Source organism: Macrobrachium rosenbergii, chromosome 17, assembly GCF_040412425.1.
Source record: "Macrobrachium rosenbergii isolate ZJJX-2024 chromosome 17, ASM4041242v1, whole genome shotgun sequence".
Lineage (NCBI taxonomy): Eukaryota > Metazoa > Arthropoda > Malacostraca > Decapoda > Palaemonidae > Macrobrachium > Macrobrachium rosenbergii.
This window is the reverse complement of record NC_089757.1, coordinates 15,563,770-15,570,932: the sequence shown is the minus strand read 5'-3', so window position 1 is coordinate 15,570,932 and position 7,163 is coordinate 15,563,770. Positions and strand designations below refer to the sequence as shown.

Here is a 7,163-nt window from a genome sequence, read left to right as displayed (position 1 = left end):
GCGCGCATGAACATGTATAAAGACTGATGGCAAAGTTCACGTCGTTATGTAAAATTGTAATTGTGTAAAAAAATGTAAAACTTAGTATTTTTCAGTTGTATATGATAAACACAATGTAGGCTATATTTCCATGTTATAAAATAGGATCTTAGAGGTAAATCAAATCATATTTTCATCTGCTTCACCTCTTTATTTTCCTGAAAAGGAAAAGTTGCCTCTAAAGAGCCATAAAGTTGCTATGGCCATGTGTTTTCATGGCAGTACAGTAGAATTTAGAAGTTTTGGTTATTCTAAAACTCTCTCTCTCCCTCTCTTTGCTTTTTTGAACAGCGTTTTATATTGCATTTTCTCCTAAATGCATATACTATTCATAATTTTATATAATAATGCTGAACACGTCGGGATGTGAATAGATAGACGTGAGTCGAGTCCTTATTTGGCTAAAACGGATGCAGCGGTTAGGCAAGAGCCTAACATCGCCTTATGGAGTTGCTCACATAGGATGTAAGCCCCAGATTTTCTTGAGACTGCGACGTCGAGGCATCAGCAAATAAACATGGCGCTTCTTCTGAAACTCACCGTCTTGCTGAGCATTTCTTCTGTGGGATGGGCTGGAGTTGCATATGGGGTTGCAGAGGTTGACAAAAGTAAGTACTATTAACTCTGTTTTGTAGATGCGGTGTCATTTGTCGTTACTGAAATCAGAGATGGCAAGAGCCGTGTAAACTCTCTTTGCTTGTGGACTGTTCATTTGAGTGCATTCCCCAGTAGTGTGCCTCTGTTTAATGAGTAGTTTTCAGTTCTGTAAAAGGAGTGGATGTCAGCGTAGACCAAGAAAAAATGGGAGTGTTGGATTCATACTGAAATTTGAGAGCCAAAATACGTTTTGGTTTGATGTAAGGAAATGAGCAAAGAAACGACGCCTGGTGATGAGTGATGAGGTGTTCTGATTTTGTGGAAAGAATGGGTTGATGGGTTGATAAGAATTCAGACTGAATGCATTCAAAGACGGGACGGGAAAAAGTATCAGACGGAGGGCCGGATGACAAGTTTCAGAGGATCATGATATCCAGGTGACCCAATGATATAAGCAAGGTGGAAGAGAGTATCTGTATTTACATTAGAGAAAACTCTGTGTAAATGACAAGGCTTCTGTTTGTGTTTATGAGATGGAGATATAAGACGTCGAATGTTTTGTGACTGGGTTACAGATATGTAAGGATAACTTTGTACCATTTTCCCCTGAAAACATTTCGTTTAAGCGGAAACAGCTCTGTGACAGGTGATAATAATTATAGTCGCGAATAACGTGACAGAATTTGGATGTAATGTATGTGAATTTTGTGTCATTGCACCTCATTAATGCATACGCTCCTTCACTTTTGTTTTATCTCCTCGAGAAATTGGGTGGCGGAAAAAGATTTTTCTTTCTGGAACTGGCATTTTGCCACTGAATTTTGGACCCAGTGGCAAGCATTTTAGGTGCAGAATTAGTTATGCTGGATCGTCAGGGTGATTTCACGCATGAACTTGCATCATATATCCAGATATTCTGTTAACAGCATTAAATAATCTCAGGAGCATAGGTATAATATAGAGAAGCACAGACACACACATGCGTGCGCTCAGAGGGAGCAAAAGAGATATTTCACAATTTCCTTTGTATAGAATTAGCTCACTGACAAACAGGCAGATAGCCAGCTTTATCATTCCTTTGGATTAAAATAGCTGCTCATATAGAAAGCAAAACAGCTATAATCTGTTTGCAATAAAATTTCCTCAGCTCTGGTTAATTGTAGGATCCCCAGAAAGAGAGAGAGAGAGAGAGAGTGCGAGTTCGACATTTTCTTTTTGTAGAAAGAGTTACTGATAAAATGAGCAAAACTACTTTCTTCTGTTTATGACAAATTCATTCAGATGCGGCTTATTGCATTTTCTTTGCGACAGACCATCCAGGGATGTGTTGGGTGAGAGAAAAGGCTAAGGCCTTTCCCAGGAACCAGCTGGCCGATGGATGACTTCTGTGGAGTACTGTCTTGTGACGAGCGCCAGGGAAAACTCTATGTACAGTTTACTACGTAAGTGTCCACTAGATTTTACCTTCTTGTGTTTCACCTCACCAACGTATCTTGTGAGGGGTCCCCGCCCCAGATTTTTTTTTACAGATGTATAGCTTGTAAATTTGTTTGTTTAGAAACATTTTTGGCGTGTGGGATTTTCCTTTGCCATATTCATCGGTATTTCAGTGCCCCGTGGATCGTTAGTGTAATTGTTTTGAAAGTTTACAGGTCACTAGGATTCCATAATAAGTTGTTTTGGGGTTTTTGAGTGAGGTCCCTATCAGTGGTAATATTTTGTTTTTAAGCAACACCGTTTCTCCTTGACAGATGTGGAAGAGGAACAGTAGGCAGTTATCCAGTCTGCCATCACGTGGCTAACACCTCTGCCTCGTACCCCAAGTGTTGCCCAATTGAGATGTGTGTAACACCTGAACAACTAGAGATAATAATAAAGGAAGGTGGTTATGAAATTATTTCTCCTTAAATAATAAATGAAAACTGGTTTTGAAAGGATTGTCTAAGTAATCCATGAAAATTGTTTTGAAAGCGATTTCTTGGAGGATTTAAGCAGTCCGTGATCACTGATTTTTAAAAAGATTTTAGGTAAAGAGTGAAAATTAGTTCTAAGAGGAATCAAGCAATTTATTTAGGTTGAATCAGAGAGGATTTCTTTAGTAACCAATAAAAGCTATAATTGTGAGTTCCTCAAGTAATCACCTTTGGTTTAGGGAATGTAAGTAAACAGGTTATCTCCACAGGTGATATTAGTCCTCTCTGTTTTTTCATAAATGTATGGAACTCAGTGATTTTGTTATTCATTTCTAAATCTTTGTAATACACTGGATATTGTAATAAAATGCATGAAGTTTCCCCCTTGTTTAATGACTTCCCACTTTTTTAATTCTGAATTTTAATGTGTTATATTATCTTTGTAAATTTTAATGTTATGTTTAGACAGTTCAAAAGGAAAACACTTTGAAATTATTTTTATTTTACTGTTAGAATATTATATATATATATATATATATAATTATATATATATATATATATATATATATATATATATATATATATATATACATATACAGTTTATGGAAAAACAAAGAGTGTCAATGTCTCGTTCATTTAAGGTCATTACATATAACGTGGTGTTTTAAGTAACTGATCCTTTGTAATAATAATTACTGAGTAAAATGAGTGAAATTCGTTATAAAATGGAATTTGTAAAGAAACGCAATAAAAAGAAAGTATGATATTTGGATAAACGTTTTCATGGGAGTTGAAGACGATAGACTTCCAAGACATTTGAAAATTCTACAAACGCTTATTACTTAAAAGTGAAGGTTACTGTCAGCGCTGCTTTGTGCCGTATTTGAAATTGGCATGATTATGTCAGTTCTTGCAACAGAATTAAGTTAAGTATGCCTTAGTTCAGCCAGACCACTGAGCTGATTAACAGCTCTCCTAGCGCTGGCCCGAAGCATTAGACTTATTTTACGTGGCTAAGAACCAAGTGGTTACCTAACAGCGGGACCTACAGCTTATTGTGGAATCCGAACCACGCTTTACCGAGAAATGATTTTCTGTCACCAGAAATAAATTCCTCTAATTCTTCATTGGCCGGCCGGAGAATCGAACGTGGGCCGGGGAGAGTGTAAGCGAGCACGATATCGACCCATCCAATGAGGAACTATGTAACAGAATTAAAAATAAATGTTCTTACAAACACCAGCATCGCTCATAGACCATGAATATTGCAACAACAGTTTATAAGCATAACAAAGATGCAAATAAGGAACTGGAAGTTTCTAAGAATGAATGCATCGTTGGCCTTGGGCATTGCAACACCAATATAAAGCTTACAGTAGAAAAGGGACTCAGAATATGAAGTGGTGTGCAGAAACCTCTCAGGTACTGCAAGGTCACCTTGCTCTTCCATAGCATTGGCAGGCAACGTTCTGGCGTTCATCCCAGTTGGATAAATCAGTACATGAATAAATGTTGCACTGATTGCATAGTCCTTTTGCAAACCAACTATTACACTGGAGTAAGAAAGAGAGAGAGGGAGCTCCTTTCCATTCTTTTTTTCACATTACTTTTTATTTCTTAATTCGTCAAAGTGATATTTGTTATGCATTTATATTCATCGGATAACAAACAGACATAAAATTTTTAACCATAACATGGTTACTTACATGATTTTGTGGTGTTTCGTAATATTTTGCGTAGATACAATTTTCTTGTATGTTTTTACACACAATTTTGGGATTGTTTTTATTGTATAATTCATTTGAATTTACGGTACACACACACAAACACTCATACACATACACACACACATATATATATATATATATATATATATATATATATATATATATATATATATATATATATATATATATATATATATATATATATTCTCACGATGTGTTCCAAGTACCTGGTTATTACACAACTAATCACAGAATTCAAAAATTTACCTCACTTCAGCCAGATACCTAAACTCTCATAACAATAAAAATTACGACTGAGTACTCTAAAGGTAAAGGTGATCCCTTAAAAGCTTATTAATCACGTGAAAAAATCAAACAAAGTTTATCAAAACAAGTGTGAGGTATCAACAATTAAACAAGAGCCAAAGGACATCACTCCATCAAACAACTTTAACTGTTTCCCTGGTCTTAATTCACTTCAGCAAAACTAAAGGAACAAAACATGTTTATCACTTTGCCTTATGCACATAATTAATCTTATTCACTGGTGGTCAACAAATGAGACACTGTTTTTAGAAATTTTGAATACAAAAATTTGTTTTTAAATTCAAAATTTATAATTAGAATTCACAATCAAAAAAATTACTATTACTTGAAAACAACACTAAATTTAATTAATGCTTGAGTTAAATTACAAAGGTTAATCTATCAAGAAATTAAATCAGTCAAGCAAAATTTAAATTATCAAGAATTGCTCAAGATTTTAAAAGAAAATCTTAGTAAATGAAAATTAAATCAAGTATGCTTGTTAAATTATTAAGAAATACTTAAATTGCTAAGTAAATAAATGTTAAATCACCTATATACATAAAATGTGAAAAATCAAGAGATTGCAAACACAAGAACACACAAAAATACACAAAAGATTTACCAAAAACAATTTTGCTAAGACAATAATCCGTTAATCCTTATTATACCATGGTAATAATAAGTAAAATTCACTTTACCTTACACAAGCTTGTGAAAAATTTCACAAAATCTACTTGGAATGCAGCTGCTTGAGATTTACAAAACACGCAGAGAATAACAATTTCTTTCCTACCCCATAGCAATCTGCACTGCCTCCGTGCATGTTATAAGATTAAGCATTTTTTTTTTTCCTTGCTCTCAAGCTTTGGAGGTTGTGAGAAAAGAGGTCCCATCCATTGCAATATATATATATATATATATATATATATATATATATATATATATATATATATATATATGTTACAGTAAATATGTGAAATTTGGGGATTTCACAAAATCTCTAGGAATTTGTGAAAAGAGCAATTATTTAGGAACATTTGACCCCAAGGGCTAGTACTAAACACGACAAAACAGTAATTCATCTACACTGTTTCGGCGCTTTAGTACTAGCCCCTGGGAGGTCAAATGTATTTTTGTTGTGTTTAGTACTAGCCCCCTGCAGGATTAAATGTCCCTAAGTGCATTTGATCCCCAGGTGCTGGTACTAAAGAATGTAACATGCATATATATATATATATATATATATATATATATATATATATATATATATATATATATATATATATATATATATATATATATAGTGTGTGTGTGTGAGTATATTAGCGCATGTACATTTATCGAGTGCTAATTGTCAAGGCGCATCGTTATTTCTCTTTAAAGTAATGAGAGGCATTACAGAATAGTATATCATTGTTCTTTTATGTCTGTATCATCATTTACGCACGATGAAGGTTTTAGATAGGAATTTTTTGTTACTCTTTGGCATTTATTTTTTTTACTACTGTCATCTTCTTTTACAGGTAAGACATTGATGTACTTAAATTATATAGCAATTGGAATACAAACAAGTCAGAAACAATGAAGGTAAGTGCCTTGATCCGTAGAGGGTAAGATTTTATATGTATATACAGGGTATATTTAGGCTACATAATACCGTATGTATATGTATATATATATATATATATATATATATATATATATATATATATATATATATATATATATATATATATATATATATGTATACACACACACACATATATATATATATATATATATATACATCACACACACATATATATGTGTGCGTGTGATCGAGCGTGTTTGCATTAATCTACATATTCGGGCGTAGTATGGAGTAGGAGGTTTTGGCACTAGAAGTGTACAAAATTGACAAATGGGGAAGACAGGGAAATGGGGCAATCTTTTTATTAGAAGAGCTAGAATATTTCCGTTACCCTATACGACAGCTTGGATGAAATGGAAAAGATATCTGGACAGTCGATAAACAGAAGTATCCCAGTAGTAAACAGGAAAGAATTATATGTGAATATAGGCCGTTTTACAAGGGCACTGACAACGGGAATAAAGGAGATTATAGAATACCTAGATTAATGACCAGAGTGCGGTGCGAAGATCGTTATGCAAAACAGGAGTTACCGAGTGATGTGGTGTCCACCGGCGAGAAAATAAACTGAAATGTGAAAGACAGAGATGTTTTGGACATGCCACGGGAATGAATGCTCAACAGTTGGTCAGAAAAGACGAATATGAAACTAGAAGGACAGAGACTAGTAGGAATGCACAGGAAACCGTTGAATAAGACACAGGAGACTTAAACTGGATGAAAATTTAGGCGCGGTGGTCAAAAGACTAGGACAGAAGAGAGTGGAGAGATTTCATTATACATTTAACCTTTAAAATGAAAATCTGACCTAGAGGTAATAATTATTACGATCTCTCTCTCTCTCTCTTATATATATACTGTGTATATATACACATACATACAGATTATATATGTATGTATATATATATATATATATATATATATATATATATATATATATATATATAT

The 7,163-nt window shown here is 33.9% G+C and overlaps 1 long non-coding RNA gene across 1 annotated transcript; it reads left to right on the top strand.

Moving 5' to 3' along the window:
* The first annotated feature begins 494 nt into the window (after nucleotides 1–494).
* Nucleotides 495–2,930, top strand: LOC136847581 (uncharacterized). Its single transcript, XR_010855773.1, has 3 exons — nucleotides 495–647; nucleotides 1,948–2,078; nucleotides 2,388–2,930. It is a non-coding gene; the product is annotated as an uncharacterized lncRNA (long non-coding RNA).
* Nucleotides 2,931–7,163: the final 4,233 nt, after the last annotated feature.